The sequence below is a fragment of the Nicotiana tomentosiformis genome, chromosome 1 (assembly GCF_000390325.3).
Source record: "Nicotiana tomentosiformis chromosome 1, ASM39032v3, whole genome shotgun sequence".
In the NCBI taxonomy this organism is placed as follows: Eukaryota; Viridiplantae; Streptophyta; class Magnoliopsida; order Solanales; family Solanaceae; genus Nicotiana; species Nicotiana tomentosiformis.
Genome location: NC_090812.1, coordinates 91,607,781 through 91,633,190, shown reverse-complemented (window position 1 = coordinate 91,633,190; position 25,410 = coordinate 91,607,781). Strand labels below are relative to the sequence as shown.

The 25,410-nt window shown below is 35.9% G+C and overlaps 2 long non-coding RNA genes across 6 annotated transcripts in view; one reads left to right on the top strand and one right to left on the bottom strand.

The window, feature by feature from the left end:
- The window catches only part of LOC104087704 (uncharacterized), a 33,775-nt gene extending 27,601 nt beyond the window's left edge, over positions 1 to 6,174 (top strand). Inside the window, exons 2-3 of one of the 2 annotated variants that reach the window (XR_011411657.1) lie at positions 3,450 to 3,649; positions 4,869 to 6,174. This is a non-coding gene — a long non-coding RNA (uncharacterized lncRNA). Of the gene's footprint in view, positions 1 to 3,449; positions 3,650 to 4,859 lie in introns of both variants that reach the window. The other variant, XR_011411656.1, reaches the window with a different exon arrangement.
- Positions 6,175 to 18,788: 12,614 nt separating this feature from the next.
- On the bottom strand, positions 18,789 to 23,657 carry LOC104087705 (uncharacterized). 4 transcript variants are annotated; one of them, XR_011411654.1, is made up of 7 exons: positions 23,472 to 23,611; positions 22,570 to 22,655; positions 22,335 to 22,429; positions 22,135 to 22,244; positions 21,889 to 22,039; positions 20,669 to 20,738; positions 18,789 to 19,026 (listed from the first exon to the last, which is right to left on the bottom strand). It is a non-coding gene; the product is annotated as an uncharacterized lncRNA (long non-coding RNA). The 4 variants fall into 4 exon arrangements; XR_684349.4 differs by lacking the exon at positions 22,570 to 22,655 and having other exon boundaries at positions 18,789 to 19,023; positions 23,472 to 23,657; XR_684350.4 differs by lacking the exon at positions 22,570 to 22,655 and having other exon boundaries at positions 18,789 to 19,023; positions 22,131 to 22,244; positions 23,472 to 23,649.
- Between the last annotated feature and the right edge of the window lie 1,753 nt (positions 23,658 to 25,410).

Genomic DNA, 25,410 nt, shown 5'->3' with positions numbered 1-25,410 from the left:
GTATATATAGTATAGACTATAGTATAGTATAAATATAAGCTTATATTTATACTATACTATAGTCTATACTATATATACATCTCATAAGATGTATATAGATGTATATATAGTATATAAATCGAATATAGCTTATATATCTTAAGATGTATATATAGTATAGTATAGTATATATATATAAGCTTATATATATATGTATATCGAGTATATCGAATATACTATGTATATATAGTATAGTGTGTGTGTATATATATATCTTAAGATGTAAATATATATATATATATATATATATATATATATATAGTATATTATATATATATCTTAAGATGTATATATATTCTATAATATACTATATATATACTATAATATATATACATAGTTTATAAGTCATATTCGATAGTATACATCTTAAGATATACTATATATACATCTTACTATATATATATATATAGCTTATATATCTTAAGATGTATATATATCTTAAGATCTATTATACTATACTATATATATATAGTATATCTTAAGATGTATATATAGTATATTTTAAGATATATACCATATATATATAATATAGTATATATATATTTTAAGATGTATATATAGTATATAAATCGAATATAGCTTATATATCTTTATTACTATTTTTTTTTCTCTAACTTCTATAAAAAAAATTAAAAATACAAAGTTTCTGTTGGGCCCGTTTAGGCCCGGGATCGGCCCACTTAACCCGGGACCGTTAGTTCGTGGTCCCGGTCCCAAGCCGGTTCCAGCAATAAGCCCGCAAAGCGCGGGACCATTTAGGACCGGACCGCATAGGACCGGCCCACTTAGGACAGGGCCCGCGAAGTCCACTTAGGACTGGACCCGGTCCACTTGCCACCCTTATTTTAAATACTTTGAACTAGACTAATAGAACCAGTTTTGAATTAGATTGAACAATTTTGAACTTGTTATTAGTTTTCACTTGGTTTTGTATTGTTATGTTCAATTGAACTTTAATTTGTTAGTTTTAAAGTATTAATTGGATGTTTGGTTGTTGTTGTCGTAGTTGTTGGGATTTTAGTTGGATTTGTGATGATTTGGTGGTTGTTAGAGTTGAATTGGGGGTATTGGTATGCTGTTTTGATTTGGCAGGTGGTGTAGCTACCAAAACAGACATTTTCTGCCAAAATTAAACCCAGAAAAACCTACCAACCTTGGTCGGTTACTAATAAAAAAAAATTAAATTGCAGTTTACCGATCAATTTTGGTTGGTTAATGTACAATGAATTTCCAGAATTTAACATTACCGATCAACTTTGGTCGGTTTTCTGTCTACCTAGTCCAGTTTACCGACCAAAGTTGGTCGGTTTTTTAAAATTTTAATAATTTAAAAAAGAAATATTTTTCAATACCGACCAACTTTGGTTGGTACAAAAAATTAATAAATTTAATACACCGACCAATCTTGGTCGGTTAAGTTAAATTAATAAAATAATATTCCGACCAAGTTTGGTCGGTAATCCTATTAAAGTGTCAAATGGTCGTATAGAGCATACTGACCAAGGTTGGTCGGTAATTTCCGACCAACTTTGGTTGGTATTCCTTTCCGACCTCTAAAATACCGTTCACACGTAAATGGTCGCGTTTTGGACGGTTATTGGCCATTACCAACCAAAGTTGGTCGGTTTTTTTGGTCGATTTTTATCCGATTTCTAGTAGTGAATGTAACGGTAAACATAAATGCCCAAATCTTTATAATGAGTCGTTACTCTTTAAAGCTGCGGAATATTATTCATTAAATGCCACCGGGCGCAGCATGCTTATGGCCTTTACGAACTTGCCTTTCTCGGTGACATATGGGGTAGCTATGCCCGATTTTCCGTCCTCCCGGCTTTGGTTTCACGTGTCCCCTTCTTTGATGACCACGTGACGTAACATATTTTACCCAATACAGAGATGGGGTTAGGGATTCTTTAATTATGTGGCAAGGAAGTCTTAATATGATGCTGGTTTTTGCACTTCCTACTGTTATTCTTAGTTCTACTGTATAAGTGATTGTGATTCCAGTACACAATACTTCTATTCTATTTCATGCCTTATATCACTCTACTATTATTCTTGCATGTAATGAATGTGACTTCATTTTCATTTCCTCTAACATTTCTTTAATTAGCTTTGAAATTCTTCATCTGTTACATTATGGCCTTTTAATTCTTCATACGAACTTATTGATGGGTCCATCTTATTCAAAAACCAAACTAATAGGCATGTGCCTAAGAAAAATATTTGGTTGAGAATTTCTTTGCTTTGGTAGCCAACTTTATTGAATTTTTTTGGTTTGGTAGCCAACTTTGATGAATTGCCAACATTGAAGAAAAAGAAGGAAAAGTATGTGCAAATTGTCAAATATAGTAGGCTTTAGAGAGTGAGGCTCCAGCTCTAAAAGGAGAGCTTCTGTTCTCATTTCTACACACCAACAAAGAGAGAAAAAAAGAGCGAGGTTTCACAGACAAGGTATAAGAAAATAGTCTGTAAGAAAAATAAAGAGTGAGTGATACTGTAGTAAGGTGGGAATATCAAAAGAGGGTTATTTCTTGAGTGTTGTAGTGGTCTTTGGAGTATTTTACTTGGACCTACAAAGTGTAAAATTCCTTGCTATAGTGATATCAGTTGCTCGTCTCGAAGCCGTGGTTTTTCCCTTATTCAAAAGGGTTTTCCACGTAAAAATCTTGGTGTCGTTGTCACTCTTTTATTCTTGTTAATTACCGTATCTCGATGCTACGTTATTATTCCGTTTTTATTACCGTGAATATTATTTCTGCGCTAGGTTTATTCCCAACACTTGTGTGTTCTCGTGCCTTGGGTTAGTCTTTTCGAAATCAAGGATCTTAACTGCTCCAACTGAGTCAGTTACTGTTGTCATTCTTATTTTCTGAAACATGTGGCTTTATTTGTACTTATGCCCGTGTGTGCACAATTTGTTTTTTCGTGGCCAGCCCTGTAGTTCCTGATGTGAGCAATAGCCCTCGTATTTCCTCAAATGTATTTGTGGATGTTTTCTTTCTTTTTAATTTGCTTTTTGATCTTAATTTGTGTTGCATGCACTTGTCATTCTTCATATGTTCTCATGTATATTTTGTGCCTCGTCTTAGTTGTTTAATTTGGATACAGGTTTCAACTGTCAGTTGCTATTTGAGTTTCAAATGCACACTCTTATTCTAACTATATATTTTTCAGCCTTACCACTCTTCTCTCCTTGCTTACTGAGTTTAGTATTCCCTTGACTTTATAGAAAAAGTTGGAGATGTATAATATCAATGAAGTTTTTATGCTTAAATCTCAATAGCCACCCTAAGACTCTGACAACTACTACTGTCACCTGTGAAGATAGTCAAAATTCGATACAATTAATTTCCTTATTTTTTCTAAGTTTTTATATTTATGAAAATTTCTTGTTCTGTTCATTCCAGGGCTGCGATGCATCTGTTCTGCTTGCTGACAGCAGTAAGAATAGGACTGTTGAACGTGAGGCGATCCCAAATCGGAGTTTCGGACACTGAAAGGGTTCAATTTCATCGACATGATAAAGAATGAAATTGAGGAGGCATGCTCTGGGGTGGTCTCTTGTTCTGATATCCTTGTCCTTGCAACAAGAGATGGCGTCGTTCTGGTATGAGTCTAGCCTAATTCTTTGTTTCCTATAGTAACCACCTGAAGTTTCTCAAATGAATATCGTTAGATGATCTTGTTGTGCATATTCAGATGTTGCTAATACATAACAAAAACTTCTGATACCTTCTAGTGGTATTATTTGTTAACAGTGCAGTTCTGATAATGATAATACCAATAATTTAAAAACTATTCATCATGGGAAGTTTCTGCTAGCTTTGTCAACCAATTTGGCTATTATCAGTGTCTAAATGTAATTAACATGTAGAGCTGTTTGAAGCTTAAGATGGACCAAGCCACACAAACGCTAGTCTCACTCAAACAGATTTTTTTCTAGGAAGAATGCTACTTCAATTATCTTATCTTAATTAGAATATCTAATTACCTTATCATATATTCTTTGTTTTCAAATACATACCTACACTAGTCATTGGATGGCCAATTCAATCATTACCTTCATTGAGGAACCCTTTACGAACAAAATTCTATCCCAGAAGCTTATAGCAATTTCCTAAAGCTATATAATTTTAAGAAGATATGATAAGTGCCGCTAATTCTTCCTAAATGACCATTGACAAATATGTGTTGTGTATATAGTAAAAAATGAAGCTGCATTTACAGCCGTCAGCCCCCGTACTGTAACAAAGATTAAAGATGCTGCCAAAGTAGCCCTCGTATTTCATCCGAAAAAACTATTTCTTATCTTCTTTGCTTTTGTTCTTTTTAATCCAAGAATTCTCAAGTTGCAACTATCCTAGAAAATTTTATTGTTTTGAACAAAATTTGCTTTAAAAGTACCTCTTTAATTTTTATTTTACTTATTGTTATTTCAGAATATTGTCTAAACGACACCATAGAAAATATGTAGACTGTTTCCTCTGTGTTTGTTTTTTTTTTTTGACAAGTGTTTCTCTCGTTATTGAATTTGTTTTTCCTTCACCTTTTAATCTCTGACTCTCTTTATTTTATTTTTATATTTTTTTTTCTGGGAACTGTGGGAACGGTGACTCTAATGCTATGCTACTCTGAACTGTCTATTTTACTGAATTTCTCACAAGAATGTATTGATATTATTTAGACAATTACTATAACCCACTCTACCACCTCCCAGAAAAGATAAAACAATCTCATACAAAATAGTATATTGAAGTGATCACTTACTAGCTAGAGAAGTACTTCCCATTCTTCTTTTCACTTTATGAATTGCATAGTTTTTCCAGTTGCAATCTTAACAAGGCGCTGCTCAGACTGATAAGGGTGTAGGACGTTCGTGGAAGACAGTTATGACGATTCAGATGATCCAGTGACCGTGGGTGGGAGAAAGTGAATTCATAGTGGAGCCATTTCTATTGGAAGAAAGTCTATTTAGGATCTTATTGAGGTGGTGTGGAACAAGTCGTTAGAAGAAAGTCCATGCTAGAAATTCAAAAGGTGATTTCGCAAGTGTGTGAGTTGGTCGCGATGAATTGATCAGTTAGGAGTTTTTATAACTTTAAGCTAGTTCATTTAATATAGCCCAAGAATTGATACACTGAAACTATATTAGTTCGAGGTGAGAGCTTAAGCACAATATGAGTTACATAAGTTCCCATATAGCAGTAGATACTCTTGGATATTTTAAGAATGAGACGGTTGAACTATCAGTTTGATAAAAACATAAAGAGAAGACAGCATCGACATCAAATGCTTAAGCATTTTAGATCGGAACTGCTTTTATGCGCTGGAAATTAAAATATCTGACTTTCAGAGTCACTGGCCATAAATTTAGACAGAGCCAATAAGTTTAAAACCTACACCAGGAAACTAAACACAGTTCGCCTCAAAACTGACTGTTAGTTTGTACAAGTTCAACACTGGAAAGATTCATTGAAGCATGAAACCGAAACCAAAAATTGCTAAGTCTAAACAAGGTCATCAAAAGACAGAAAGGCTCATCAAATTCTCTTTTAAGATAGAAATTTGATTATTGATGTTTCAAGCTTGAGTTTGATAGAGAGAATAACAGCACCATCAACAATATGTTCAATGAACGAATAGCTAGGAGTCTGAGTGAGTCTGCTATGTCATACTCTCAGGGACTATCCGCATTTTCCTCAATCGGAGCTTCATTTGATAATCACTATTACAAGACTTTGATTAGAGGAAGAGGGCTACTATTTGCTGATCAAAAGTTGATGGCTAATGAAAAGACGGCAGAAGTGGTGATTGATTATGCTTTGGATGACGGGACTATGTTCCGAACAGAGTTTGCTCATGCCATGGCTAAATTGTTAGATTTTGTTGTTCTTACTGGATCCCAAGGAGAGGTTCAGCGTAGCTGCTCCCATCTGAATTCTAAACCAGTAAGAGCTACTGATCGGAACATTTACGTACAATATGGTATAGACCAGTTACACTTACTTCTTTTGTGTTGAAGTAGTGATACTTAAAAGGAATTTAATCTTGTTGGATTAACAAATAGTACTTATCTCTTCTAACCATCACCATAAAGAAACAAGTGCTAAATTGCAAAAGCATTTACGGTCATATCCCATGTCAACATCTTCTTTTGCTGCTTCATATTTCAAACACACAATTGAAGAAAAAGTATGAAACCTAGATTTGATTAGAATGACACAGAATGTTAAAATAAATATCCTGGATCTATTCTTTAACTCATTATGATGGCCCTTATTTCTACAATAATTAGACCAAGAGTTGATGTCGGTATTTGTCATAAATTCATGGTACGAGTAAACATCATAAACAAAGTATTTTGTAAAATCTTAAACTACGAATATCATAATCAAGATTTGTGTTGTTTTATCGGATGTCCCCGAAGGGACTAAGTTTTACATATACCCTAATATTTTTTTCCTACTAGGCTTAAAATAATTATTGAAAAAAGAACATAAAAACATACATGTAACGTTGTTAACAGCGATGGATCAATAGGGAATAATCATTGAGTGGGGTGCCAGATTCATATATAGATGATCATCCGTCCAGAATCTGCCACGCCGCTCAGATATAGCTTCAATGTATGAAAGTTTCTTCATCTCCCGCCAAGACTTAATTGTTCAAGGGATAGGCTATATGGCTATATATAACAAACGCACCGCCGCTTCTTTTTTTCTTTTTTGGTAACTAATGAGTTATGCGTAAACCTTACGTTGAAATTTCAAAATATATGTCTCTTTCTCTGGGGTTAGTTTTCCTTTCAAAAATGCATATTCAGCAGCAGCACATCCTAACCCTAATGTAACTTCTTCTTTTTTGGAAACATTTATAGTTTGCATTATATACAAGGCATTCGTAGTTCATACATATTTTTTTATTCTGTTGGTGCTAAAGTCGTTGCCGTTTTTTTATTTTTATTTTTACAAAATAATCAAAATTAAGAATTATATTATGTTATTAACAAATTGTGACTATTATATCTTCTTCTTCTTCTTCTTTTGGCTAAACAGACTATTATATCTTCTCGCTAAAGAAAAATATACCATATCAACTATAGAAAATCTTTTAATTTCTTCCGTTTATAAATAATTCCGAAACTATAGCTTTGTAATAGAAAGTAAGAAATATTTCCAAAAAATGTGTTGATGTTTTCAAAGACTTTATCATTAATTCTAACACTATTGTTCTCTATAGAATTGTTTGAGTTATCTCTGGAATTATATTTTTCAAGTACAATAGAGGAAAATGTCGTTTCAAGTATGATTAATTCTACAATTGCATTTGCATTCTTAGAGGCATTACCAAAGGTAAGCAGCTCTTTCTTACTGGTAATGTTATCAACTCTTGCCATAAATATGTGGTTTAATTTAGTGGCCTGGGGCATATATAGAAGCAAGCTGATGCTGTTTCGTAACTAATGTATCTATGGTTACCAAAGCCAGGCAGCTCCTATTTCTCACTGAAAATGTTATGAACTCTTTGTCATATGTGGGCATATATAAAATCTAGTGTTGTTACCTCTTATGTTTAGAAAACTACAGTTTCAAAATATTTCATCGTAAATTTTTGTCATGTATATTAAAAGTAAACTGAAGAAATTAAAAGAATAGCTGATATGGTACATTTTACTTGGGCCAAAAAAATATTATATGTCATAAATAGTCATAATTTATTACTATATATAATTCTTAATTTTGATTATTTTGTGTGAATAAAAGGGCAACAACCTTAGCAGAATATAAAGTACGTATGCCTTTTATGTAATTAACTTGTAAGCCCTCAATCACAATTAGTTAATAATGCCATAGGGCTACGTCTTTAAAATAAAACTTACGAAAATCAATTAGGCGGTGCATATTCATTAGGCGGTACAGCTGTTGGTGTATTGGGGAACTAGGGATATTGGATACTAATTAATAACCCTAGAGAGAAAAATTATTTTGGGAAGGAGAGATGAAAATCAACGCAGTTCATTTTCTGAATCCATATCTGAAGGGAAATTGTGTTACTCCCTTCAGATGTGATTTCAATCATACGAATCAAACATATTGGTTGCTCTCACAATTAATGTAATATGTAGGTTTAGTCTAAGTTTCGTTTATTTCTTTGCCAGATTATGTTTAGAGCAATATGTAGGTCTAGTTTAACATTTTCTATTTGTTTGCTAGATTATGTAAATAGTTTTCATGTGTCTTGGTGATGCAAACTCAGCAGCGCACTTAATAGAAATCAAGAAAACACAAATCTTGCGAATTTCATGTTATTGCCATCAGTTCTTGATGTATGCTGACAGGCTCACTTATTGCCTTCAACTCACTAAATTCAGACCAATCATCACAAAGAAACAATTATTGGTTCAACGTTGACTAATTGACTTAAGATCTTGGATCGGTCTATATTCAACATGTTAATATAGTGTTTTGTATTGTTTTCTTCTCCTCCGACTTTCTTTTTTTTTTTCTGAATTAATTCAAAATATAGAGCATCATAACATAATCTTCTATATTATACTATACTATAATATAGAAAAAGCACGAAACCCCTTAGCGAAATGTCGTTCGCCTTTTTTACCCTTTAAAAATAGATTTCACGTTGGATAAAATAATCATTTAATTAATTTCCTAATATTTAGAACTTTAAAATTGACTAAAATTTTGATTATTAAATCTTTCCTTATTTGAGTTAGGTAAGAAGTTCTAAATTTTAGGGCTTTAAATCAATTGGTATTTTACCATACATAAATTCTTTCCTTGTTTAAACTCTATAAAATACTTATAAATCTTTCATATTACTTTTAGTGGATGCAGATTCTATGGGGGGGGGAAAAGTAAAGTAATGTGTGTGTTTTAACGATATTAAAGTAATTAATAGATCATACAACTTTTATGCCTAATATCTAAAAGGTCGCATATTTAGGACTTTAAATAAGTAATATAATTTTTCCATGTTTAGTTCTTGTAGAAGTTGAAAAATATCAACCACGAAAGATGAGTAAAAGTACTATTTTTGCAAATTTTGTTCTTGTAAAAGATAAAAATATCAACCACGAGATCTTGAAATATATAACCAGAAAACTTTATCATGGATAAAAGGTGCAAATTTATGTGTAAAATAATGGTTAATACTTTAGAAGTTATCCCTTTCTTGCGCCTAATTTTTTTGTTAAATCTTTATATTGGACTTTAAAACCGATTAATATTTTTTTATTATCTTACAGAAATTATTTTTTTATTGAAATAATGTAATATAATCATAATTCTTTTCATGTTATTATATATGAACTATAATAATTCATATTATATTTGAACTACTTTTCTCTCCAAAAAATATTTTTCTATTTAGTAAATTTTTATGTATAATATCTTTAAAATTATACTCAATAATTAAAACAAATGACATATAATATTTTAAAAATATAGAAGATAAACAGAGAGGGGCGGGAGAGAGAGAGACTAGAAAAGTAGTATTTGGTAAGACTTATGATTCTGCAAACACAAATATCCAAAAATAAAAAGTAACAAAATAATCCTTATTGAGATGATAAGCCAATATCAAGAATTTGAATCAATAAAAAATAAATCATTTCCTTTAACAAAAATTTAAGTTTTTGAATTAACTAATTAAAAAAATAATGCCAGCCAATTCTTTTCTAAATAGAAAAAATCAAGTTGAAAAAACTCTTAGAGTACATAAAGTTGGCTTAGAAAAAAGAGCAATTTGTGGTTAAAGCAATCAAAAAGTAATAAAACAAAATGATGATGTAGTACTAAGAGCCAAATTAAAAATTCAATAATTTGTGTTTCTTATATATTCTATCTGTGTCAAATTATATGTTGTGTTTCTCTTATATTCATCTCTTAAGAAACATTAATTAGGAGGGGGGTTGGAGTATTTTTACCCTTATTTATGTCTTAAAATATAGTCTCTCTTCATGGAATATTTATTTTATTTATGTGTTATCTCCATTGTCAAGAATATTTATTATTATTAAGGGTAAAATGGAAAAAATATAATTTATTTTATCTTGAACTTCTAAAATGACAAATAATTTGAGACAACTATTCTTAGAAAGCACGACAAATAATTTGATACGGAGGTAGTATATTTTTTATTGATTAGCGCGAGTCACACGTGCAACACGTACACAAAAACTAGTATATACCTAACACTTCGCCAAACGTGTTTTTCAAATTTAAAAGATAGAATAGCAACTTTAGTCAAATAACATATGATAGAAACAATAACTAAAGAGAAAGATTAAGATCTAGACCCTGTGTATCATCACGATTTTGATCGCTTGAGATTAAGCCCTGATGCTTATAACTCACATAATTAACAACAAAGGTTGTTCCCTTGCTTCCTAGCAATTCATTGTTGTGATGTTCAGTACAGCTGGTAGTTGCCACGGCAGTCTCCTTTTCCTTTTCAGTTTTCTTCTTCTTTTTCTTCTTGTGCTCGATTTTTTCTGCTAATTGTTGGTTTGCCGTTTCAGAGTTTTTGGTCATGGTGTTACTATTAAAGACCAAGTCATGGCGAGCATCTCTAAAGCTTCTGATGAGTTCATAAAACTTGTCCATCTTCTCTTCTTCATCATCATCGTCATCGCCACCATCTATTTCTGGGCAGTCCTTCCTCTTCTTGCTCTTAGAAATTTGGGCTGATGAAATTTCCATATTAAATCTTTTGTGGTACCAATGGCAAAAGGCAATGTCACAATGACTAAATAGTAAATATCCATGTACCAGTACAGGAGAAAAAAAAAGGGTTCATTTTTTGTGCAACTTCCAGGTTGGTTCCGCGCTGCTGCCCAACGTACATAACGTGCCAAAGTGCCAGTACACTAGGTACGGCATATCACCGCTCCAAGTCTTGGTCTTCTGGTCCTTAATTTTCCTTTTCTTTTTTGAAAAGTCAATTTAATTAACCGCTGCTTAATTAAATCTCTTCTTGTTAAACACTACCTCCGGGCTCCGGCTGATATTTTTTGTCTTTTGAAGTCCGGCACACTCCTTAATAGAGACATTTAATAGTCTTAAATCATATATAAGAATATTTGCTAAACTGGGCTTTATCTCTTCTTAAAAGTGTCTCGCTCAATCAGCACTTCACTAGTTCGAGCACTAAGAGTATGTTTGAAAGAAAAGAAAAGAGTACTGCATGTAATCCTTATTTTTCTAAAATTTTAAAATCATAACAAGTTTAGTATGTCAAAAACACGAATGAGACCGGAGGTAGGATATTTGAAACTTTCCTGGTGAATTACAAATTCCCTTGTGTTTTTGAAAAATATAATCAAGAGTAAATGCTCCGAAATAAACCAGTAACATGCAGGGTCATTGGTCAATACCAACTTAATATTACCTTTTCTTATTGTTACTTGGCATTTGAACTATTTTGGGTCCAAATAATTTCTGTATAGTATAAAATATGTTATATTAAATTATCACACGAGTAAGTGACACGTGGAGTCGAAGACAGAAGATAGCTGAAGCCGAAAGCAATGATCCCGTCTGTTACAGAAGAGAATGATACTCATAAAGATAGAATAAATATTTGTCATCCGATAACATTTAATGAAGAATATTCTACAACATTAAGTATACTGCCCGTTACAAGAAATATGTCATTCACTGTCCGCCGTTTCACATTCTTCAATGGCCCTCATAAATCATAATTGACATTAAAGAGGGGCTTGATCCTAGGACCTTGTTCCCCAGGTGCAGCTATAAATAGTGAGCTCTGTTATCATTGTAAAGGACACGAATTTTCTGGCAAACATACGCTGCACTCTATTCAAAGCTTAATATAATTTTATCTTCTTACTCTTTGATATCATTGTTGTTGTGCCCAGAAGCCCTGCTCCCGGAATTATTATTTCTGTTATTTCTTCTCCATCTCAAGATTAAGTATTATATTTTTATCTAATTCGTCGATTATTTCAAAATCAAATTAATTCACTTATCTAGAAACCACATATAAATTCAATTGTACTATTTTACGGATAAATAGTTTGGCACCCATCGTGGGGCCTAGACAGATGTGTAATTAAGTTGGACCTTGCCTATTTTACTAACGTGTTTGCTTATTTGTTCTTAGCAAAAATTCATAGAAAATGGCAGATAATGGTATTAACAACACACACAACCTTGAGGCCCAAGGAAACTAGCCTCACCACAAGGATTCAATCAGTGGTACCCGCAGTGAGGGGAACGGAACCACACCGATCCACAGCAGGCGGTACCCGCGACATGTTCGGGAGGCGACTCCTGATGATGCTGAAGAGGAGCACGTCGTTGAAGCGGTAAGGATCCTGCAGGAGCAACAAGATATTATTCTAGGTCATCTCACACGGCATGATAAGGTTATGACAGAGCTAAAGCAGGCGTTATCGATTGCTTCTAATAATGCGAGGTCGGCTTCAATGGGGCCGGGGAGAGCGGATCCGGTCACAATAACGAGAGCGATCCCTTCAAAAATAAACACATACGGTTTATGAGGGAAGTGAACACCCGCATAGACCAAATCCTGGGAGCACCATCGGTGCTGAAAGGTTCGGACTCAAAGAAGTAGACTCAATTTCCATACCAGCCAAGCGCGAAACCAGAATTGATCCCGAAGTGGTATAAAATGCCCGACGTGCCGGAATATGATGGGACTTCTGACCCTCAGGAGCATATCACCACTTATATAACGGCGGTGAAGGGAAATGATTTAGCTCCCCACGAGATCAAATCAGTTTTGTTGAAAACTTTCGAAGAGACTCTCACGAGGGGAGCCCCGAAGTGGTATTCGTTGTTGCCCGAGCATTCCATAGACTACTTCAAGATGCTTGCAGATTCTTTCATTGAGGCCCATGCCAGAGCTAGAAATGTGCAGGCCCGGAAGACCGATATATTTAGGATTACACAAGGAGAGCCCGAGTTGCTACGAGAATTTATAACCCGGTTCCAGGAGAAAAGGATGTTGCTCCCGGCCGTTCCGGACGAATGGGCAGCTGAAGCATTCACCAAGGGTTTGAATCTGAGAAGTTTCGATGCTTCCCGAAAATTGAAAGAAAGCTTGCTCGAGTTCCAAGCGACGACTTGGGCAGATGTTCACAACTGATACGAGTCAAAGATAAGGACTGAGAATGATCAGCTCGGCTTCCCAGCGTCGGTTAAAGGTCGAGAGAAAAGTAAAGAGAAATCAAATGACGATTTCGACACAGATAGACGGTCTTCGAGGAACCAATTTTTGCCCAATGAACAGGCCAAAGGACGTGGCAGAGGCTTCCAGTCGGTAGACAGGTTCATTACCAATAGAAGAGCTGATCGCGGCCGGAACAAGAGGTCATTACAAGATAAGGAAACATCAGGTTCTTGAGATTCTTCCTACCCCAGACTTTCGGAGTATAACTTCAACGTCAGTGTAGTAGAGTTGGTGTCGGCTATGAGAAATATTAAAGAAGCACGGTTCCCGAAGCAGATAAGATTTGATACCAGCTAGAGCTATCCTAATTTATGGTATGAATATCACGGAACGAACGGTCACCGAACTGGGGACTGTCGGCATCTACGCGAAGAGCTGGCGACACTGTTGGAAAATGGCCATCTCAGGGAATTCTTAAATGACTGGGCCAAAAATGATTACGGTCAAAATCGTGACAACACGGAGCCCTCAAAAGCAGGAGAAAATCCCTCGTGCCTCACGATCAACATGATTTTTGGGGGCAACGAGATTAACGGGGTTACCTTCTCGGCGGCAAAAAAGATGAAGGTATCAGTAACCCACAGTAAGAGACTCCGGGAAGTCGCTGAAGGCGACATCACTTTCACGGAGGGAAGACGTAGATGGATTGTTGTTGTCGCACAACAACGCATTAGTAATTTCTTTGACTGTATTAGATTTTAAAATCAAATGTGTTCTGATGGATCTAGGCAGTTCGGCCAATATTATACAACGGAGGTTATTGGAACAATCCAAACATACCAGAAGCATCGTTCCGACCATAAAACTCCTCGTCGGGTTCAACCTAGCAAACGTGACAACCCGAGGAGAGATTCTGCTGCCCACAAACACCGAGGAAGTGATGAAGAAGACCCTTTTCGAGGTGGTGGATGGTGATATGGGCTACAATATTATCCTGGGAAGACCATGGTTATACGAGATGAAAGTTGTACCATCAACGTATCACCAATTGTTGAAATTCCAAACTCCAGGGCTGGGGGGAATTAAACAGATAAAATGTGATCAACCAGTGGCAAGGGAGATGAATGTGATTTCTGTATCCAGTAGCAAAGGGAAGGAGCATACTGCATAGCAATTTCAGGAGCTGGCACCTTCTCCCGAATCAAGTGAAGTCAACTAGGGGGAAGAGGCGTCGGAATATTATCAGGTACCAAGATATTTCCAGGTACCAGAAGAGACAGACGCAACAAATTCCACAATGGAAGATCTTGAGCAAGTTGCATTGTTCGAAAAGTTCTTGGAGAGGAAATTCCACTTAGGGATAGGATTGCACCCCTAGCTTAGGTCTGGGTTTATTGAATTTCTTAAATTTAACGTCGATTGTTTTGCGTGGTCGCATGCGGATATGACAGGTATCCCGACGGAAGTGGTCGTACACAAGCTAAGCTTAGATCCTAGCATCCCCCCGGTAAGACAAAAAAAATGTCCTATTGCCGAGGCCAGAAATAAAGTCGTCAAAGAAGAGGTAGCCCGCCTACTTGATATCGGTTCGATCTGAGAGGTAAAGTATCCGGACTGGCTAGATAACGTAGTAGTAGTTCCTAAGAAGAACAATAAGTTTCGCATGTGCATAGTCTATAAGGACTTGAATAAGGCATGCCCAAAAGACTCGTTTCCATTGCCAAACATCGATCAAATGATTGATGCAACGATCAGGCATGAGTTAATGAGTTTCCTCGATGCTTACTCCGGGTACAACCAAATTAAGATGAACCCGAAGGATCAGGAAAAAACTTCATTCATAATGAATTTTGGCACATACTGCTATAATGTGATGCCCTTCGGGCTAAAGAACGACAGAGCTACTTATCAGCGGATCATAAATAAGATGTTTGAAAAACAGATAGGGAAAACCATGGAAGTTTATATAGACAATATACGTGTTAAGTCTTTGAATGTAGGTGATCATCTTAAACCCTTGCAAGAAATGTTTGACATCCTAGGAAGCATAACATGAAGCTTAACCCCGAGAAGTGTGCTTTCAGGGTCAGCTCCGGTAAGTTCCTGGGATTTTGGGTGTCACAAAAGGAGATTGAGTTTACCCCAATAAAATCAAAGCCATCGAAGACATCCCGAGCCAGCTATCAAGCATAAAAGAGGTTCAAAGGCTCATAGGGAGATTGGCCGCTTTGAGCAGATTCATTTCCCGGTCTTTAGAGAAATGCCACTATTTCTTCGCGTTGCTTAAAAAGAAGAAGAAATTCGAATGGACCCCGGCTTTAAGGGATTTAAAAAGGTACTTGTCAAGTCCTCCGTTACTTTCGAAGCCGGAGGAGGGCGAAAAATTGTTAATCAACATAGCAGTATCGAAGGTAGCGGTAAGCACCGTATTAGTCCGTGAGGACGAAGGTACGCAATCTCTCATTTATTACGTTAGTAGAATTTTAACGGGCGCAGAAACTCGCTACCCATATTTGGAAAAGCTGATCTTCGCTCTCGTAGTCGCCGCTCGGAAGCTAAGGCCGTATTTCCAATGTTACACGATAGATGTGGTGACCATCTTTCCCCTGCGTAATATCCTTCATAAACCCGAACTCTCGGGTAAGCTGGCCAAATGGGCCGTCGAAATTAGTGAATTTGACGTAGAATATAAACCTAGGACTACGATTAAGTCACAAGTTTTTGCCCACTTTGTGGCCAGTTTCAGTCCGGGGTTGCTGCCTCTAGCAACCAAAGAAGTAGTAATGGTATCAGAATCGACATCAGGAGTTTGGACCCTATTTACGGACAGAGCTTCCAACGTAAGAACAGTCCATTTGACTAACAATGAAGTGGAGTATGAAACTTTGATTACAGGACTCGAATTGGATCGGGGACTAGATTCTGAGGTCATAGAAATCAACTACGACTCTCAGCTGGTGGTAAATCAGGTCTACGGGACCTTCGAAGCCAAAGATGAGCGCATGCAACAATACGTAGTAAAGGTTCAGGCTCTGCTTGCTTGATTCCGGGAGTGGTCAATTATGCATATCCCGAGGGAAGAAAACACGAAAGCAGACACATTAGCTAACCTTGGCTCATCAACGGAAAGGAAGGGATCAGATTCCGGTTAGGTAGTACAGCTTATGCACTGGTTCTAGACGCAGATAACTACTACGAGGTAAACACGACCAATATGGTCTAGGACTGGAGGAATGAAATCATTGATTATCTTGAGCACATGAAGTTGCCTGAAGACCCCAAGTCATCCCGGGCGCTCGCACTAAAGCAGTACGATATAGCTTCAAAGGAGACTAATTGTACATGAAATCTTTCCAAGGCACGCTGGCCCGATGCTTGGGATCCTCCGAAGCTAATTATGTTATGCGAGAAGTCCACGAATGGATATATGGAAATCATTCGGGTGCGGATTCCTTAGTATTAAAGTTGGCAAGGGCAGGATACTATTGGCACCGAATAGAACAAAACGCCAAAGCTTTCGTACAAAAATGCGATAAGTGTCAACTCTACGCACCGTTGGTACATCAACTAGCAGAACCATTGCACTCAGTTTTGTCTCCATGGCCGTTCATAAAGTGGGGAATGGATATCGTGGGACCACTGTCGCTGGCCCCTGGTAAGGTAAGGTTTCTTTTTATTTTAACTGACTATTGTCTAAGTGGATTAAAGCAGGTCCTTATCAGAAGATCGATGAACTTGAAGTGGTGGTTTTCTTGTGGGAGAACATAATTTGCAGAATTGGAATACCAAAATAGATAGCCTGCGATAACGGGCCACAGTTTATAAACGCAAAGGTCACAAAGTTCCTTGAAGACTTGAAAATCAAAAGGATTACATCTTCTCCCTATCATCCGAACACAAATGGTCAAGCAGAATCAACGAACAAAGTGATTATACAAAATCTCAAAAAGAGATTGGAAGCAGTTAAAGGTAAATGGCCAGAGGAACTGCTTGGAGTACTATGGGCGTACCGAACAACGGCCAAATCGAGCCCATGAGAGACTCTCTTCTCCCTTGTGTACGGAGCAAAAGCCTTGATCCTGGTAGAAGTAGGAGAGCCTACCTTGAGATACTTCCAGGAAAATGAAGAAGCAAACAACGAAGCAATGTTAGTCAATTTGGAGCTGCTCGATGAGCGCAGGGACTTGGCGCATATAAGGATGGCAGCTCAAAAGCATAGAATAGAAAGATATTATAATCGAAGAGCCAACCTCCATTATTTCAAAGTGGGAGATTTGGTTCTAAGAAAAGTAACTCAAAACACCCGAAAACTCAACGTAGGGAAGCTAGGTCCAATATGGGAAGGCCCCTACCGAGTTTCAGATGTCACCGGGAAAGGTTCATACGAGTTGGAGAATCGAAATGGAGAAAAGTTGCCAAGCAACTAGAACGTGGCACACTTCAAGAGATACAATTGCTGATGAACATCACTTGTATTGAAAGTATGTGCTGCACTATTTTTCCTTTCCTCCAGTTTTTTTCCCAATTCGATTTTTCTGGCAAGGTTTTTAATGAGGCAATAATGGAAAGCATACTACGAAGAAGGTTTCAACAGTAGCAATAAGACCTTTTAATAACAAGGTACACAAGCGAAGAACCACTCCGGAGCGATTAGATAATTTTTTGCTCGGTAGCAAATTTCCCACCAGAAAGTTAAGTTTGCTACCGAACAAAGGTTACCCAACCGTTCACAAGTGCAAGCCACTAGGGGATTGTTAGGTAGCCTTTGATCGTTACCATCGTCCATGTTGGATAGCAGTGCATGGTGGCCTCGCTTGCTAAAGTTAATCATTCCCCCACGGAAGATTTTGGGGTAATAAAGGTTCATCACTCAAGCTAAGGATAGCTCTTCTCCCATCTCTTGGCGCAGGCGCCGAAGACAAGCGATTGTCCTCCACACGGAAGGGCTTACCTGTGCCAAACACACTTGATAACAGAGGCAGAACTCTACAATGACGGAGTCAAGCTCTCCGCTTAAAAAAATACTCCCAAAGTAAAGGGATACGTGTAACAATATGTATAACCCTTTTTGGGTAAAGTTATCCGCTCCGCCATGTCGGGAGCGATAATGTTCAAATATTGACAATGGCAGTCTTCCTTCACAGAGGGGATACTGGAAGGAAGGATAGAAGAAGGCACTACAAAAAAACTGTCTTATTACAACGGTTATTTTTGCTTACGACGGCGGTTTCGAACCGCCATAATCTGCATTTACGGCGGCTTTGGGAAACGCCACAATCCCGTGCGTCAAAAATTTATTACGGCGGTTTTAACATAACCGCCCTAACATGTAGCTAAAAACTGCCACAATTACATTCTTTACCTATGGCGTTGTTATGTTGTTTAATATGGCAGTTCTTAACCGCCATGATTGCATATCTAAAACTGAATTTCTATTAAATAATATTATGACCATTAATTCCAATCACTAGTAATATAACAATTTTTCCATTCCACAGTTACATCCCTACGGCACTCCATACCCTAAAATTTTCATAACATATCATATTGAATTTAACATAAAATATAAAGGATTAAACAAGAAAATTATTTATTAAACAATTAAACAAATAAAATATAGTTACTCCAAAATTACATTATCCAATGTATTTTTATTTCAAAGAGTAAATCAATACAACAATATCCAAGAGATTCATACCTAATCCTAAACATAATTACTAATTTTTACATGCTTAATCGGTATTGTTACTTGTCTATAGATATTTTTGACCCAATTGATGACGGAGTGCCACTTCATAAATTTGATGCCTGCTAAACAAAACCAAAAAAAAGAGACAGTAATACAGGGAAAACCACAATAACTAAAAAATTGACATCAACAAGAATAGGAACATAAAAGTCAAATAGCTTCACTGACAGTAATTTATTTATTCAACTGCATTCCAGAAAACTAACTTCAGAAAGTCAATGATAAACATATAGTCCACCTCACGATCTACCTAAAATAGAATGACAGTTTCTGAAAGAGAGAGAGGCACCTTTCCTGTTGTGACTTCCACACCTCCTTTTAGGGGATAAGGGAGTTTTTTCAATTAAAGTAACATTATTAAAAATGTGATTATTTATTTATTCAGAGTCGCTACTTGGAATAATTTATGGTATCCCAAGTCACCGGTTTATTTTAAAATTCCAAATCGAGAAAATTGACTCTTATTTATGGTTTGTGAACATAGAAGACTAGGTAAGGATTTCTATTAACCCGGAATAAGGTGTTAGGCATTTTCGGATTTCGTAGTTTTAGCACGATCGCTTAATAATTAACACTTGGCCTAATTATCTAATTTATTACCTGTTTTAAATCTATTGTGCATTTTATCTTTGACCGCTTTTGATATTCAATTAACCGCTTTTAGTATTTATGAATTTTATTTTAATAAGTCGCAATGTCGCACAATTATTGTTTTTGTACACATTGCTAATCGCGTCACGTGAAATGCACCCATGATTTGTAACATGTTTATTTGATTATTATTTAATTTGAAGTTGTAAGGTCGAGTCACATAAAATGCGCACTTGACTTGGGGTTACGTATCATGACTATGCCACAGGAACCGTACCCATAGTTACAATGATTTATTTATAAATCGCGCCTAAAGCAAGCTACAACGTTCATGATTTATTATTTCCTAATATTGCTTTGAGATGTATTGCAAGGTCATATGAATTATGGAGAAAAATCGTGGATAGAATGTATAAAGATTGAGATAAATCTAAGGTCAATTGACATGAGTATCAATTGGTTCAAACGTCAATTAATTAGTCCACTTGAGACTCATAAACTTGGGAGGCGGCTATTTGAAGAATCTTGACAAGTTTAACTTAATACTTCTGGAAATTCTTATTAGCATACATGCCTCTTCTCTTTTTACATTGTAGTTAGATTTGCTCAACAATTCCAAGACACAAGGCTATGGGCTGGAGTTGGCTAGGTGAGGATGAGAATGGTCCTTTAACAGATTGAATATAAATATAATTGGGCTTTGACGTCGAGCCCACAACGCCACACAACAACAAAATTTTCTCATCACATATTACTGCCAAAACTTCTTATCTAAACACAAGCTTGTAATTGTATTTTTAATCAGATTCATATTTAACTATCATGACATACAAATCAGTAATAACAGTCAATGAAACATTAACAAAGAAAATACCAATCAGTTCTAACTCATCACTTGATACAAATATGAGGTGAGGTGTTTAAGAATAACATGTATGAGATGAGATGCTTAAGGATTTATTAATCAAAACAGGAAATACTATTACTGGAGAATTCGTATATGATAGTAGGCAAACCAACGAACAAACAATCTAAGCTAATAATGAGACATTTAGGCAAACAACTTTCATTCATTAATTCAAAAAAATAATAATTACAGATTACTCAACGTACCTAAACTGAAGATAGCAGCAACAGTACCAAATAAGGCTGAAATGAAGATGAAGCTCAGCTACTCAACAATCTACAACAGCAGCAACAAACAACCCCTTAAGAACTCGATTTGACCTTGAAAACACAACTAGATTTGTCCAGCAAATTGGCAGAGTGATATTTTTTTAAAATCCTTGGTTCTTCAACTCTTTTTCTTTGTTTGTGAAGCTCGTTTGAGGAGGCAGGCGGAAATGGGTAGCTGCTCGAGGGAGAAGGAGTCTGTTTGGAGATGATGGAGAGAAAAGAAGAAGAAGAAGCTTAGCATTTTCTTTTCAAGGGGAAGGTCTGTCCCGTTCTCTCTTGAGAGCATCAGGTGGCGGCTAGGTTTTTAGTTTAAGGGGAAGTATCATCCGTTTTTTTTCTAGATGATTTTAGGGAGATAGGTTATTTTAATAAGCGAAGAGAGGGATGATGGGCCAGGCGGGTCGGATAAATGGGAATGGGCTGGGCGAAATTGGAGCAAGATTTGGGTCGCTGATCACTGGCCCAGTTTAAAAATAAAGTAAATAGCCTCTTTCTTTCATAGTCTAAAATTTTCTAAATTGACCAATCTAATTCTAATTAAAGCTAACTTTGCAAAATAAACCTAATTATCTATTTTCTAATAATTAACTAATTATTTAACTAATAATGCATGTAAAGTGCCTAATGTATTTTTGGTATTTTAATATTTTACAAATGCAATTAATTATGCAATTAAAATCTAAAAATATAAAGATTAAAATATTTTTGTTATTTTTTAAGATTTAAAATGCACCAAACACAAATACGCACAAAACAAATCAATTAAAATATAGAAAAATTCCTAAAACTCTATAAAATAATTAAAAGCTATTTTTTGAGATTTTTTTAGGAGTAATTTCATATATTTGGCAAAACTTATGTGCTCACACTGACTATAATATACTGCTTGATCTTTCCCCTCACCCACCCCCTCTCTCTGCCACCCACCCATGATCGTACCATGCAAGAAAGGGAGGAAGAGGAACATAATGGTTCAGCTCCTTTATCAAGTATATGCCATGCAACTTCTAAAAGTATACCTGATCAGTTAACCCATACACTATCAGATCCTTCAATATTAGTTTTTCTTAACAGACATACAAATAACTAGTAGCGTCAAGAGTGTATATATTTCAAGCCCCAACAGAAAAGCAAACAAGAAAAGATGAGTATTATACCTGTGGAGGAGTAGGAAATAAGCCAGCTAACTACTCGGGGATATCTCCTAAGACCAAGTCGTATAGAACTTTGCTCGAACACTAGAGTCAAAACTGCACCCAAGTCTAACCTCGAACATGACCGACGTATTTTGTATCCTTCATATTTCTCCTAAACGAAAGATAAAAGAATACTTAAATCTTATACAAATAGTCTATTATTATATGATAAATATCACAACTAAAAAATTCAAGCAATCAACCTACTATTTAGCACAATTTCTCTAGCCTCTTCATTCATATAACTCTCATCTAGCCGCTTATGAGTTCCAATCCAATATTCGCCTCGATCAATATCTTTTTCCGGTGTCTAACTTCTGAAATTTTCAAGATGTAAAACATTAGTACCTAATTAAGGATGTATTTTATCTTTAGAATTGATCGTTAAGCACATCGTATTACACTACCATATTAGTCCTTCTAGCCAAACTCATAACACCACCAGACGACGAATAGCTTGTTTTCATCGAACCAATTGAGTCCTCTTGCAAAGCTCCTGGTCCTGCAAGTTCAAATAGGTGAATTTCTTTAACATAAGAGCAAAATATTTATAAATATCTAAAGAATGTACATTTAGTAAGTACCTTTGTGGAATATTTCAAGTGATAATTAACATACATGCCTATTAATCTATGGCAATACCTCTGTTCTCTGTGAATTAAATTAGCAATAAACTTCCTTAGGCTTGCCAATGCCTTTCCTATAACAGTCAGTAATCTTCATATAACCTTATCAATATGAACAAAGTGTTACAAAGGTTATCAGTTACTAAATCTGAAGTGCTTGTGCTATCCAACTATTTGCAAGTACCTTTACAGGTCATGAGTTAGCTTTCAAACAGACTATTTTATAACTGAACTATTTTAGCCTTCATCAGTTTTTTGTGCTCAACATTCAGCCTATTGCAAAGATGTGAAGCAAGATTTAGCACACAAACATCACCTTTCATTCTGGAATTGCATGATGAACATGGGTAGAGGAATGCAATTGCCAAAGCACAAAGACAGATATCTAAAAGGAATTAATTTCTTCAAAATATCGTCATAAATGTACCATCACATAATGAAGTTCATTGGCCACCTAGTCATAGATATTATATGTAGCAGAATTAATTTTAGAGTAAAACATGGTCAATACTAGACCATGTCATCAAATTGCTTAAGCAGAAAATAGCCAAGCATACTTGCATCAGAAACTTAATCATCAAACAATTTTAAACTAACTTAAGGCAGTCACTTAGGATTTTTATCAAACAGTTCATGTGCACATCGTCAACTGTTGCTGCAATTTACACAATCTATAATCAACAATGCCCAAAAATGAGCAACACAGCAAAATCCACATGAATCACACATACTTAACTAAGAGACGAAAATTCCAACATATGTTTCACAAACGAACAAACAAACCAACGTAATACATAATACTGTTCACAAACGCAAAAAGGGATTTTTAAGTGTCCCATGCATAGGATAATCTCTACCATATTAAGGAATATATAACACTTACAGATCTAGGAAATAAGAAGATAAGTATTGATGTACCTATTTGCAATCTGCGGCAAATCTATGTTTTCTCCAACCGTAAGATGAGGTGAGGAGGAGCTTGAAACCTAGGGTTTCGCCAAATCGTGAGAGAAGGAGAAGAGAGAGAGAGAGAGAGAGAGAGAGAGAGAGTCCGTCTAATTTATGGGAAGGGAGAGGGAATTGTAATTTGGGGGAGGGAATTCTGATTTGCTGAAAAATAGTCAAAAAGCTCATAGGAACGAAATTTGTACCGCCGTTTTAAAATAACTTACTGTGGCGATTAACCGACGTAATATATCGTGCATTGTGGCGGTTATTAGAAACCGCATTAATAAAAACGCCACAATATCTCCTTTTTTCTTGTAGCGAGGGTATACGCTATCAACCCACGTACGAGGGTGAGCAGAAAGGTACTTCTCTTCAAAATATTTGGTGGTAATCAGGTTCTTTAGGATGATGGTACTCACCGTAGAGGGAGCAACATCATCAACTTTGCCTTTGTTCTTTGAAGAACTAGGTTTTCTTTAAAAAGAGGTCATTTTTTTATCAAAGTGAGGATTTTTCTCTCAACGAAGGAAGCTAAAGAAAGGTTAAAGTCAAAGTATGAGTTGAGTAAACATGGTCTTAGAAAATTCAGAGTATTATGAAGTGAGAATGAATGAGATTGATGCGTATAAGTAAAAGTTTAGGCGGCTAAACTTGTGGCCATAATTACCTCGATAGCCAGCAAAAGTTATAGTGAATCATAGGATGACGCGTGTATGGAGCATTATATGCGGAGAGACGTTCGTCTAATCAACCGTCAGAAACGCATTAGAGGAGTCAGTAAATTTCCCGCCAAAAAAAGAATGTTTCTACCAACTTTCCGGTGACACAAAGGTATGCCACCGGAAAGTACGGGGACTATATGTATAGGATAAAATATGTTATATTAAATGCTCGCATGAGAAAGTGACACATAGAGCCAAAGACAAAAGATAATTGAAGTCGAAGGCAACGATCTCGTTTGTTACCGGAGAGAATGATAACCATAAATATGGAACATTCACTGCCTACCGTTACACATTCTTTAATTGCCCTCATAATTGGCATTAAAGAGGGGCTTGACCCTAGGACCTTGTTCCCTAGATGCAACTATAAATAGTGAACTTTATTATCATTGTAAAGGATACGAATTTTCTGGCAAATATACGCTATACTCTATTCAAAGCTTAATATAATTTTATCTTCTTGCTCTTTGATATCATTGATGTTGTGTCTGGAAGCCCTGCTCCCGGAATTACTATTTCTGTTATTTCGTCTCCATCTCAAGGCTAAGTATTATATGTGTTATCTAATTCGTCGATTATTTTAGGATCAAATTAATTCATTTATCTAGAAATCACATATAAATTTAACTGTAGCATTTTACGGGTAAACAACTTTGACGATACGTATATAAGTTGCACCAAGCAACAAGGATAATCAGCTAGCTCCAAAGAGTCTAATCAATTATTTGGGCTACTTTGTCGAGGTATTATCACTTCTAGCCATTCGGAAAAAACTAATGACAATCGATAGCCAAAAATTACAATATACATTTTATACCCCAAAAGTAATCTAGAGGCTAGCCACCCCACCGAAATTGACAAATCGGTGTTTACCGGAATGGATAGTTGTCCATCGACATTGACAAACAGAGGATTCAACTATGCCCTTACTTTTTCCCCTGTTTTCTCATCAATTGGAGTAAGGAAAATTTACAAGAAAAAACATATTTTTCTTCTACAAATTTTCTATTTTTTCTCAAGATTTCAAATACCCCACAAAATAAGAACGATCAATAAAATGATCGGAGCAGAAGGGAGTGGAAGACGTAGTTTTATTTGATGAATTATGGCAAGAACTTATAATTAACTTAAAAACAATACAAAATCAAAAGGGACTGACAGTGGGGATGGTGGCAGATTCAGCGGAC